The sequence below is a fragment of the Hyaena hyaena genome, unplaced genomic scaffold, assembly GCF_003009895.1.
Source record: "Hyaena hyaena isolate Hyena2069 unplaced genomic scaffold, ASM300989v1 scaffold_218, whole genome shotgun sequence".
Classification (NCBI taxonomy): Eukaryota; Metazoa; Chordata; class Mammalia; order Carnivora; family Hyaenidae; genus Hyaena; species Hyaena hyaena.
In genome coordinates, this window is record NW_024080851.1 from 1,070,708 (window position 1) to 1,084,023 (window position 13,316).

Here is a 13,316-nt window from a genome sequence, read left to right on the forward strand (position 1 = left end):
AGTCCACTGTGGGGCCCCACTCAGCCCCCTGCTGCACCAGCGATCAGCTCCCTCCGGTGTTTAAGCCAGACCTTCCTGTCCCTGTTCTTTATCAGCCTTCTTTAGGGTCCTGCCCTCCGGGGACGGGTCCTCAGCTTCCCCTCCCCCGCCCCCCGCCATCCTCAGTAGGCCTCTGCTCTGTCTGTTTGGAGGGTGAACAGGCCTGGCCACGCAGCCCCAGCCACATTGGCCTGGTGCCACCAGGTCGGGTGAGTGGCCCCTTCAGCCTTCCCGACCTTGTGATCCCACAAGCCTTCCTGACCCCATGACCCTACCAGTCCCCTGACCCCATGACCCCACTGCTCTACCAACCCCGTGACCCCTGAGGGCCTGGAGTGCAGGTGACGGCCCCCCCTCCCCTGCCCTCCAGAAGCCTGTGTGCTTCCCTCCCCCCTGTCCCCGGCGGGTGTCTGCCTGTCCCCACCCACTCCACCTATTCCTATGCCGGGGCTCACCTGGCGCTCTGCAGATGCGCCCATGTGGTGCAGGTTTGCCTTCAGTCTCTCGGGTGTGTTTCTGGGGGGATTCCAGGAGGTTCAGGAGCCACCCGCCAAAGCCATTGCCTTTGACTCCCATTTGTCCCAAAGAGCGTCAGTGCTCCCGCGGGCGTTGCCACCATGTAATTCCAGCCCCAGAGAACGGTGCTCTGTTTTCTTTTTACTTTTCTAAATATTTTTATATCTTGATTCATTTTTGAGAGAAAGAGACAGGGAGTGTGAGCGGGGGAGGGGCAGAGAGAGGGAGACAAGGAATCTGAAGCAGGCTCCAGGCTCTGAGCTGTCAGCACAGAGCCCGACATGGGGCTCGAACCCACGAACCATGAGATCATGACCTGAACCAACGTTGGACGCTCAACCAACTGAGCCCCCAGGTGCCCCTGGTGTTAATGTTTCCCAGCCCAACACTTCCAGCCAGAGTCATGCTGTACTGATGACAGCTCACTCCGTGGCGTGGCCTGTCGGGGTGACACTGGACCCCCAATGTTCTCCGTGTCACCGAGGACCACTCAGGTGTCCGAGCTGGGACCAGCCTCTCTGAAGCGAGTCCCCTCCTCGCATGGGGCAGATGCCTTTTGGTTCCCCATATCGAAGGTTGAAGTCTTGTGAGCTGCCGATTGGGGATTTTAGTCACTGTTTTATGAGAGCAGTTCTGCCCTTTTCCTATTCTGTCTGTATTAATTGTCCTGTGAAATCAGAGCCTGGTGTACTTGGTGAAACAGATGCGGTTTTTAAGAAATCCCTTTTTACATATGCTGGAAGGGTGTGAACGTTCTTTAAAAAATATGAATGAATTTAGTAGCTTGACCTCTTCACGACAGTAATCCAGGCGAAGCTGGAGATTTCTCCTGGGAATCAAAACCTGGTTTTAGGTGTTATTTTTTCTTTTTTTTTTTCTTTTTAACATATATTTACTTTTTGAGAGACAGACAGGTAGAGCACAAGTGGGGAAGGGACAGAGAGAGAGACACACACACACAGAATCGGAAGCAGGCTGCAGGCTCTGAGCTGTCACCACAGAGCCCAAAGTGGTGCTTGAACCCACGAATGGTGAGATTGTGACCTGAGCCAAAGTCGGATGCTCAACCGACTGAGCCACGCAGACGCCCTGGTTGTTACTTCTTCTTAGTGTTTGGGGATTGGCTAGTGGCAGGTTAAAGAATACTTAGGGAGAGTAAGGAGGCCTTGGGGACTTGAGCTGGTAGTTAACAGCCCAGGAGGCAGGTATCTGCTAAGGTCTCAGGGAAGGAAGAGGGAGACCATCCCCCCCCCCACCCCCGGAGCTTCCTGACGTGGCCTGGTTCCCACGGAACAGCTGGAGCCTGAACTTGAATCTTTGCAAGTCTGGTGCTCTCATTTCTCCTGCATGAAGCTTGGTCGGGGACCACTGTTTATGTTAATTATTATTTCTTCCAACTTGTTAAAGGAAATGGCTCAAAGAACAGAACATTCCTGAGTGTCTTGGAGTTTCCTTCCAGGACCTCGCTCAGCCGTGCAGAACGGTTACCCGACGCGGCCGCCAGCGCGCCAGCGGCTGCCAGACGGGTTCCCGTGTGAACGGTCTGCTCCCGGTTTAGGGCGGCCGGTCAGGATCCTCACAGGACCTGTTGTGTCTGAGGCCGCGCGACCAGGTGGCCATTTCCCAGATACGGTGTGAGCAAGCCTGTCCCTAAAGTCGGGAGCTCTGTCTGCCACGTTCGCTGGATTCCTTCTCCTTGGAATTCCTCACACAGTTCTGGTTTCCCTTGCAGTAGGAAACCGCTGAGGTCCAGCAGCCCGGTCAAGTCTTCCAGCTGTGGCTGCAAGGACCTGACCGGGCACTGCCGTGTCTCTGCCAGCCCCGGGCTGAGTCTCCCAGGCAGGCAGGGAGGGCTCTGGGCCCTAATGGAAGGTAGTGCCTGTCCTCGCTGATCTCACAGGCCCCGGGTGGGGGGTGGGGTGGGTCCCTACGGGGGGCCTGTCTCCCGGCTCTGCTTCCTCATCTGTAATTCTAACATGACAGGAACCGATGTGGATTGAAACAAGCAAGTTTCTTTGGAATAACAGGGCACTCCTAGCGGCTTCATTAGCCCATCCCCACGTCGTGAAAAATGAGCGCTAACACATGCACTTATTTAAAATTCCTACTCGGGGCGCCTGGGTGGCTCAGTCCGTTGAACGTCCAACTCTTGATTCAGGGTTCATGAGTTCGAGCCCCACATCAGGCTCTGGGCTGACAGCACGGAGCCTGCTTGAGATTCTCCCTCTCTCTCTACCCCTCCCACCCCCTCCCTCAAAATAAATACACATTAAAAAAACTAAAATCCATACTCATTAACGTTTCTGTATTTTTCACTTTCATTGACATATACCTGACATACACAGAATTGCAAGTACTCAGTGTGTACAGTTCCATGGGCTTACACAGGTGCGCACCCCTGTGGTACCACGCACTGCAGTGGGAACCATGCATAAGCCTCCACGAGACTGTGGGCGTCCCTTTGCCTGTGTGTGTGTGTGTGATGTGTGTGTGGTGTGATGTGTGTGTGGTGTGATGTGTATGTGATGTGTGTGATGTGATGTGTGTGTGATGTGTGTGTGTGATGTGTGTGAAGTGTGATGTGAAGTGTGATGTTATGTGTGTGGTGTGTGAAGTGTGATGTGATGTGCATGTGTGATGTGTGTGTGTGATGTGATGTGTATGATGTGTGAAGTATGATGTGTGTGAAGTGTGATGTGATGTGTGATGTGTGTGTGATGTGTGTGTGATGTGTGTGATGTGATGTGCGTGTGTGATGTGTGTATGGTGTGTGTGTGCTGTGTGATGTGATGTGTGATGTGTGTGGTGTATGTGTGGTGTGTGTGTGATGTGTGTGGTATGTTGTGATGTGATGTGTGATGTGTGTGGTGTATGTGTGATGTGTGTGTGATGTGAAGTGTGATGTGTGATGTGTGTGTGTGTGTGTGTGTGTGCACGTGCGGTAGGACCACTCTTCAGGGAGACCCAACCCTTCTAGTCCTCAGGTGAGCGGAGCCTATGGCTGACGGTGGGCGCTCTTCCGCCGGGGTCTACACCTGCTCGCTGTACCCCTCTCCCGGTTCCCGCCACTGCCCTCCCTGCTTCTGTGGCCCTGCCTACCTTCCAGCCCGCGTGGACGTGGCATTAAGCAGTGTTTGTCGCTGTGACTGGCTCACTGCACTCGGCAATCTGCCGCGTTGTTGCAAACGTCAGGCTGTCGGTGTTCACGGCCGAGTCGCGTTGCGCCTGCACGTGCGCGGGGTCCATTTCTCTGCCCTTCAGCTTGTAGGTGGGCATTTAGTTGCTTTGACGCTTGGTGGCCGTGACGGAAGCTGCCGGGACCGTGGGTCGCGGGACAGAGACCCGGGGCTGGATTGCTGGCAGCCTGAAGGCTTGGACTCGCTGTCAGAGTGTCTAGGATCCCATTTCTCCCCAGCTGCCCGAGCTGAGTGACCTCAGGAGGGGCCCCTGTTCTTTTTAAAAAAGTTTTTAATTTATTTTTGAGAGAGAGAGAAAAAGAGAGAGAGCAAGCTTGAATGGGAGAAGGGGAGAGGGACAGAGAATTGTAAGCAGACTCCGAGCTGTAAGCACAGAGCCTCACGCAAGGTTCGAACCCATGAACTGTGAGATCACAACCTGAACCAAAGTCAGGTGCTCCACCGACCGAGCCTCCAGGGGCCCCCACCTGCTTCTTCATGAGGACACAGTGTGTGTCATTCAGTGGACCCTCCTGCGACACCCGGTGTTGGATGAAGGGAGCCGACTTGGGGGGTGCTTGCTAAAATGGTGTGAAATGAAGCCTTTGGGGCTGACCCTGTGGGGACGAATGGCTTTCTGGGAGGCAAGCAGGGTGGGCACTTTGGGGGTGCTGTCCCCGGGGGTCACTCTGTCCTGGTCCACGGTGGCCCCGAAGGCTGACCAGCACCTGTTGCCTCGGTCTGGGGGAGGCCACTCCCGGAGGCCTGCAGCAGACCCCACAGGTGGGAGCAGGGCCCCCTGCGCCTTCCCACTGTCAGCATTGCAGACACCCGCTGGCTTGGGGACGCGGCCCCGCTCCCCCGAGACGCAGCTCAGCCTCTGGGAATGTGAGGCAGCAAACGGGTACGTTTACTCACCGGGCCAAATGAGGGCAGCCCGCCTTTCAGGGCTGTTTCACAAAGCATATTCGTTGTGTTTCTTTCCTGGGAACTTCCTGTAATTCTCAGGCATTCAAGAACCGCGTGGGCACTTCTTGTTATTTTGTCAGTTGTGTCCGGGCACGGCGTGCACCCACCTCCCGAACCCATGACTCCATGGCGCACCGGCGCGCTGCTGTGTGAGCAGGAGCCCTCGCTGGCCTGCGGGCTTGTTGGGAACGTGCCCGGTCACAGGCGTCTGTAGTCCGGGGGCTTGCGGGTGCCCAAGGCCTCAGTTCTGCCATTTGGCTCATTTCCGGGGGGTGAACCCATTTCCACTTATGTCTGGAAAGGGGAATTATGTCTGATTGGGTTTCCTTGTTTCACAGAAAATTTGGAGAAAAAAGACACATAACATTTCTTTTTTTAAATTAATTTTTTAAGGTGTATTTATTTTCAAGAGAGAGAGACAGAGAAAGAGACAGAGCGTGAGCGGGGGAGGGTCAAAGAGAGAGGGAGACACAGAATGTGAAGCAGGTTCCAGGCCCTGAGCTGTCAGCACAGAGTCTGACGCGGGGCCCGAACCCATGAACTGTGAGATCATGACCTGAACCCAAGTCGGATGCTCAACTGTCTGAGCCCCCCAGGGGCCCCTAACATTTCTTGTTTTAAAAGTTTCTGATACTGAGGCCTTTGCCATGTTAATTTTTTCCAGATTCATTTATTCTACATGGAAAGTTAACAAAATTCAGAACATTTGCTTCTGGATGAGCATCCTAATATTTAACAAATATCTCACTTGCTTAGCTGTTTGCTCTTTGGGGCTGTGACTCCAGTGATCAGCGGGCGAAGAAGGCGCAGAGACGAGGGGATGGCCTCAGGCCCGCCCGCAGGGAGTTTGGCCCTTGGCAATAACCACAAAATCGCCCATCTCTTAGCCCATCTCGAGAGGGAACGAACAGAGGAGGTAGCAAGCGAAGGAGTACCCGGGGGCCTCTGTTTCCTCACACAGGGTGCGAGGGGAACGGTTCAGGGCTGGCACTTCCTCTCTCGGGGAGCAGTGACTCTGCCTGGTGCTGGGTAACAGCATCGTCACTGCAGCCGCATGGCTGGGGTTTGAATCTTGGATCAACACCACAGGAGCCTGGGGATTTGGGCCCCTCCATCATCTTCTCTCAGTTTCCTGTCTGTGCAAGGGTCCTGTGGTGTCCACGGCGGCACCCCTAGTGTCAGACACGGCAGCCTGGGGCCCTCACACCTGCCCGGGGCACAGTCCTCACCTCCATGGAGCTCCCCTCACCTATAGCTCAGGGTGCAGTGTGAGTTTTCACCCTCTGAAGACCCATCCTGGGATCTGGGGTTTGGAATGTGCTTGAAGATAGCCTTCCTTTTGCAGAAAATCCTCAGTTCTGCTACAACATAATTTCCAAATCGACAGAGTACTGTTGAGTATCCGATACGGGGCTTGTCACCTTGATCTACACCGAGTGCTATGCCATGAGCCCAAGTGGCTAATTGTGACACACTTGGAACCCTCTGCAGTCCTACAGTGTCAGGAAGACTGGCCTGGAAAGCATTGCTCTCCTGTGGGAATGTTCTAGAAAAGGTGCATCAGAATGCATTTAAAATTATCCAGGAACCTTCCCTTCTGAATTTTTATGACCAACCTGACTTCATTTTTAGCCTGAGGTGTTTTTTTTAATGTGTATGGGAAACGAAAGTTCAGATATGCGTTTACCCTGGAATGTGCGTAGTTATTTACAAGAAAGTGTAGAAAACATTTGTGTTCCAAGGCTCTTGTCTGAGGTGCACACTGCTTGGGCCAAAAATAAATAACTAGACCCCCAAAAGTTTAGATTTTCAAAAAAACTAAATAGATGCCAGAAATAGAAAATGGTAGGAGGAGTGGACTTTTGCAAAATGTGGGGTTTCTTTCCTTCTTTTTCTTCCAGATGAAAAGGGGGCACAGTGAGGGATACCGTGTCTCTCAGAGGCAGTGTGCAAATATGGAGTGAAATCCACGCCTCTTCATGAAACTCTCTTTTAGGAGCTTTGGTCTTTCCTACAGGACTTGCTTAAACGGATGTCTCGTGTTCGATTCTTACCGTTTCATTATTTGTCTTGTTACAAAAGGTTTAAAAATCCTTCCCCCTTTATTCTGTGTTAGTTTTTTTAAATGTTCCTCTTATTTTAGTTTAACAAATATTTTAGTTTACAATTAAGTGGAAAGCTATCTTTGTAGTGGTGGTATTGAATTACCCCTTTATTTGTAGGTCTCCCTTTTTTTTGAAAATTTTATTTATTTTTTAAAGCTGATTTATTTGTTTTGAATGAGAGGAAGACAGAGCAGAGGAGGGGCAGGGAGGGAGAGAATCCTCATTATCAGCATGGAGCCCAATGCGGGGCTCAAACTCATGAACCGTGACACTGTGACACAAGCCAAAATCAAGAGTCAGATGTTAAACAGACTGAGTCACCCAGGCGCCCCGTGAAGACTTTTATTTTTAGGTCATCTCTATTCCCAACGTGGGGCTTGAAGTCATAACCCCGAGATCAAGAGCTTCACATTCTTCCCCCCCCGGCCAGCCAGGCGCCCTTATCTGTGATCTTATATTTGTTTTAAAGTCCACTGTCAGGCGGGGTGCTTCAAACATTAGCCAATGAGTAAACACCCCAGTCACCGTCCCCATTCTTGTAATGTCATTAGATGTGCTGTTGAATGTTCCAGAGATTCGACTGATTCAAACACTTAACTGATTTTCACACATTCAATGGATTCTTGCCCATTTTTCCTTTTGGGGGGAAGACTGGCATTCTGGTTCCATGGCACTACTGCGTTCTGTGTTTGTGGCTCCCTGACTAGCCTCTGGAACGTTCTCGCCGACTATTGACAACAGCTTCCAGATGAATCCCCACGTTCGGGCTCCTTGATCCGCCCAACGTGTGTTCCTTGGGTTCATCTGGTGAAATGTCTCCAGGTCCTGCCCACACCCCTGGGTCTCCTCCTGGGGCATAACTTCTTGAGACCAAATAAAAATCAGGTCTCAACTCGGCATCTGTACTGGAGTGGGGGAAGGGCCTTCCCGTGGGTGTGGGGCGGCTTTAGTCCAAGGCGGGGGGGGGGGCGGAAGGGGGGACCATGAGCAGGGACCAGACAGTACCCTCCCTGAGGTCAGCCAGTTCTCGCAGGAACAGTATGGAGATTGCTCCTCGTTGCAGTGCTCACAGTGGGGCTGGGGAGGGGGAAGCCTGCGCTGGGATGGGTCAGTTCTTGACACTCTGTCCAGACTGGTCAGTGGGGCCACAGAGGGGACTAGAGCTGGGCTGAGGTCCTAGAGTGGAGGATGGGAGTGCGGGGTACGGGTGGCCTCCCCCCGGGTGAGCAGAGGCGTCCGGAGCCCCAGCCGAGCCCTGCGGGGAGGGCAGGTGTGCATGAGGCCGAGTGGTTCTGACGCTCTCAGCTGGAGCCCCCCCGGGTCCCTTCCTTGCGGCGCTGACAGCTGCCTCTTGTGCCGTGTCCACTTCCCTGGGCTGTTTTATTTGTGCTCCCTCCGCTGTCCTCCTGCGCTGGGGAGAAGACAGCAGCCCTCGGGGTCTGGCGGGCGTGGATTTGGTAGCTGCCTTCCTGTCCCCGCGTCCTGGCCCGGGGTGCGGCCCACTGCCGGAGCCGTGGTAACAGAGCATGTGCAGGCTTCGGTCCGCCCTGCGCATCTGTCCACTGTGGCCTCCCTGAGGCTGACGTCCCTGCCCCGTTTCCGCCCCCCCCACCAACAAGTCACACCAGAAGCCCTCTCTTCCCTTCCTCCACCCCACTCATGTCCACACTGTACATGCTCTGCACGCAGGGTCCATCCCATTGTCCTCACCACCCGGTTTTTCCTGACGTTTTTAATCCTGTATACCCCTCCTGCTGTAAGGCAGTGTTTGAACTGGGGCGCCTGGGTGGCTCAGTCAGCTAAGCGTCCAACTTCGGCTCAGGTCATGATCTCATGGTTCGTGGGTTCGAGCCCTACGTCAGGCTCTGTGCTGACAGCTCAGAGCCTGGAGCCTGTTTCAGATTCTGTGTCTCCCTCTCTCTCTGCCCCTCCCCTGTTCATGCTGTCTCTCTCTCTCTCTCTCTCAGGAATAAATAAAACATTGGAAAAAAAAAAAAGGCAGTGTTGGAACTGACTAGACATAAAGCCAGTCAGCTTTTCTTTCTTCCTTCCTTCCTTCCTTCCTTCCTTCCTTCCTTCCTTCCTTCCTTCCTTCCTTCCTTCCTTCCTTCCTTCCTTTTCTTTCTTTCTATTTAAACTCCAGTCCCGGCCTTCGGAGTGATGAAAAGATGAGTTGAGTTGAGTGTGTGTGTGTCTGAAATATTACCTGATACTTTGGGTATCATAGAATTGTTTTAAAAAAATGTTTTATTTATTTGTTAAATGTTTATTCTTTTATTTTTTTATTTTTTTTTTAAATTTTTTTTTAATGTTTTATTTATTTCTAGGAGAGAGAGAGAGAGAGAGACAGCGTGAGCAGGAGAGGGTCAGAGAGAGAAGGAGTCACAGACTCTGAAACAGGCTCCAGGCTCTGAGCTGGCAGTCAGCATAGAGCCCGACGCGGGGCTCGAACCCACGAACCGCGAGATCATGACCTAAGCGAAAGTCGGACGCTTAACCGACTAAGCCACCCAGGCGCCCCTATTCTTTTATTTTTGAGAGAGAGAGAACGAGAGGGGTGGAGAGAGGGAGACATCGCAAAAGGAAGCCCCTGTGGACCTGAGGCTCCCCTCTCCACGGGGACACACGCCCAGAGGGCCCACCTAGGGCTGGTGGCCTGGCCCAGAAGGCCTTGTCCCCTCCCCATGAGACATGAGGCAGCAGGAAGCAACTTTTAGGGCTTCCTGACACAAGCCCCCTCCCCGACATTAGAGGCTCCCAGTGACCCTGCCTGGAAAGCACCCCCCAAATCTGGCAGCTGAGTCAGGGACCACAGGGGGCCTCAGGGCCACCAGGTGACCCGCACAGACCACAATAGCATCCCGAGGCTCTGATGATGCCGGCAGGCTGGGAGCTGCGCGTGGATGGAAGGTTCCTGCAGGCTCCAGAGGCCCCTGACTTCACAAGGGGGTGGTATATGACGGAAAGCCCCGGCCACTCAGCCAGCCAGCAAGTTAGACCCCAGTGAGAAAAGGCAGCTGACTGATGCCAAGACCAAGAGGAACCCGAGGCAGGTGCCCGCCGATGAGGGTTCTCACGCGGCTGCCGTGAAAATGTGTTGGTGAGCCACGAAGCATTCTCATGAGGTGTACAAATCAGAGGGTCCCAGCAAAGAAATAAAAATTGTGAGACATGACCAAATGAGAATTGTGGAAATAAAAAAGACGATAGGAGAAATGTAGATAATAAACTTGCAAGATGGGCTCACCAGGGCTAAAAGCAGTGAGCTCGAGAACAGGGATGGATGAATCTCAAAAGGCGACACGGGGATTACTCTATTCATAGACTGATTTTGAAATGACACATTTTTACAAATGGGGGATGGATTGGGGGGTGCCATGGTGAGGGCTTAGGGGTGACGGGGATGGTGTGGGTGCAAAAGATACTGTGTTCTTATGGCGATGGAACTGTTCCTGGATGTGGTGGTGACGACATGCATCTACCTACGCGTGTGATAGATCTGCATAGGACCGGACACACACACACACACACACACACACACACACACACACACGTAAGAGGGGAATTCTCAATGAGCCTGTGGATTGTCTCACAGTCGATCTGGCATTTTGGAAATTATTAGCTGCTTCCAGAGACCAGGTAAAACCTATCGGGGACTCTTTGTGTTGTTGCTTACAACCACACGTCAGTCTACAGTTGTCATAATGGGACTTTCAATTAAAGATCTGTTGGGGTGTCCAGGTGGCTCAACTCTTGATTTTGGCTCAGCTCATGATCTCACGGTTTGTGAGTTTGAGCCCCCATCAGGCTCTGTGCTGACAGTGGGAAACCTCCTTTGGATTCTCTCTCTCTCTATCTCTGTGCACCACCCCCCAATAAATAAATACATCTAAAAAAAAAACTAAGAAAGAGGTTTATTTATTTACTTATTATATTTTAAAAAGTTGGCTTCACACCCAGCATTCCCTGAGATCAAGACCTGAGCTGAGATCAAATTTCGGATGCTCAAACGACCAAGCCACCCAGGAAATGTGCGTTTCCTGCCATGAGGACAGACTCATCTGTCTTCCTGCGGCCTCATCAATATGGCGGCCACATCAATATGGTGGCCTCGTCCTCCCGTAGGCTCCTGCGGGCACCATGGCACGGTTTCATCTGTGGCTGGACAGTTGGTTAGCTGAATGTATTTGGAAACCCTAATTGCGTCTGCAAGTTGCTTCCATGGGAGGGTATCCCTCCTCATATTTTTTGTAAAGGGCAGGGCGTGTTTCTCCAGGACATGGGGCCAGCTATCTTTGGGTCTCTTCTTTCCTAACCCAACTTTATGCTGCCCCTTCCTCCCTTCCTCCTATTGGGGTCTGAGTCCACAAAAGACCCAGGGACGCCCTGTGATGAGGGCCATATGCCCGGGAAGGTAACCTTGCAGATCTGGGCTCTGCTTCAGCTTGGAGACAGCCAGGGGTTGGCAAGTCAGGTGTGTGGAGTCTCATCCACACGGACAGAAACCACCCCTCTGGGGGCTGTGCTGAGCCGAGTGCAGCCGCAGTAACAGGAGCTGAGGACGCTGTTGTCTCCTGACTCTGGAATTCTTGAAAAGAAAGAAGATCTTCTGCCTCGGGGCAACCACCTTAGTGATTCCTTGAGAACTCTTTATGTTCTCTGCCTCTAACTAACATGTTATGGGCTTTCCTAGGGTTCAGTTCTGGATGTACCCAGGCTGACCCGGGAGAAACTAATCCTTCAGGGGCACAGGACGCAGGGCAGATTTGCTTGTCTCCCAGTGTATTTTGAAACCTTTATTTTCTCTGCTGATTGCTTCTATTGGAGAGTAACCCTTCGTCCTACTTTCTGTAAAGGGCACAGGGTGTTTCTCTGGGACAGGTCTTGGGCGCAGGCATACGGGGTTGAGGAAGCTGAGGAGGCATCTCCTGCCCGGCCCTTGGACCCAGGGTCCAGGTACCCTGCTCCCAAAGCCCCGTCTTTTTAGGGTGACTCCCTGTTCTCCTGCCCACGAGATATGACCATTTTCTCCCCGGACTCTCAAGCTGCTTCTGCACCGTGTGCTTCTGGGGGATGCTGAGCTGCCTGCCCTGAAAGGCACCAGTGTTCCTGGATTTTAGAAGGCCAGCCTGCCTCCCTGAGTACCCCGTTCCTCTCTGATTTCATGGGTGGGGGGAGAGCGACCTCTTTCCCAGAGTTGTTGTAAGAATTAAATATTAGGCACAGGATTTACTGACATTTAAGCACAGTGTAGCGCAAACACGCACGTGTCCCTTCGGGAAGCTGTGGGGCATACACGGGGGTCTGTGTCCCCTGCCCACACTGCCGGCCTCCCCAGACCCCGACCCCGCGCCGTCTAGCCTGTGATCAGAGCCCGTTGTTGGTCGGTTGGTGTGTCCTTTGTCTGCACCCCCCCAAGTTCCCCAGTTTTGCTTCCACCTCTGGACTTGATGTGGACTTGACGTCACAGCAGCCCGAATATGTATTATATGGTGGATTTGATGTGTCTCCTGATGCCAAGCGGGACCTGGGGTCTGTCTCATTAGCATGCCCAGGCTGGCCCATGTATCTGCATTCCTGTCTGTGATCAGAGTGTGCAGCAGCTGGGCAGGGCCTGCCATCTGCCGACACGCAGCAACACCGTGTGACAGGGCGAGGGGCTTGCCTGCCCCGGGGGGTGGGTTGCGTGCAAGGAGTGGCCGGAGGAGTCTCTGTTCCCAGCATGGCATGCTGGGGGGGGGGCAGCCCTTACCCGCTGCATTTTCACCCCCTCCTTACCTTAGGGGAACCGCCTATGCTCTGCGGCAAGTTTCCGTACAGAGTTTTCTTTCTGATACTGAGTGTCTCACCTCCCTTCTCTGCTATGGAGCGCAACTCGGCCACAGAACGCCATCGAAGGTGGGTCGAAAGGTGATGGTAAATGTACCTTTCATGGTGCTCAAGACCATGTCCTTGGTAAGCCTCTGTCCGTCTGTGGCTGGTTTCTCCCATACCCGGCATTTCCCAGCCACATCTGCATCTCCCCCAGACAGGCAGCGGGAGTGTCGAGTCACACCCTGGGCGCTGGTGGGGTCTGGGCGCTTCCTCTGTGTGGCTTCGTTTACTTCCCCAGGGAGCAGGGATGTGAGGTGAGGGACATGCTGGGATGGCGTGCCGAGGGGGAGCCCAGATCCAAGCCGGGGAGCAGGATGGGAGACCATGGCTCCGGAAGCCAGCGCACCTGCCGGTATTCTAGTGCTGATGTGCTCGGAGCCCACCAGCGTTTGCTGTGCACTTGAGGGTCGGGCCCCTGCGTCTGGACAGACAGAGGCCCTGGGAACAGTGGCCTTCTTGCCTCCACCTGGATGATAGGGGTGCCCTCCTTGAAGTAAGATTGGGGTTTCTTTCTCATAGGAGTTGGATACACAGACCCAGAAGCAAAATGCTTTTATGTAGCAAGCTCCGGCCTTCTCCGGCCCCTGACGGTGAACTTCTCACAGGCGGGAGGTGGCAGGTCTTGGCAGGGACCTCG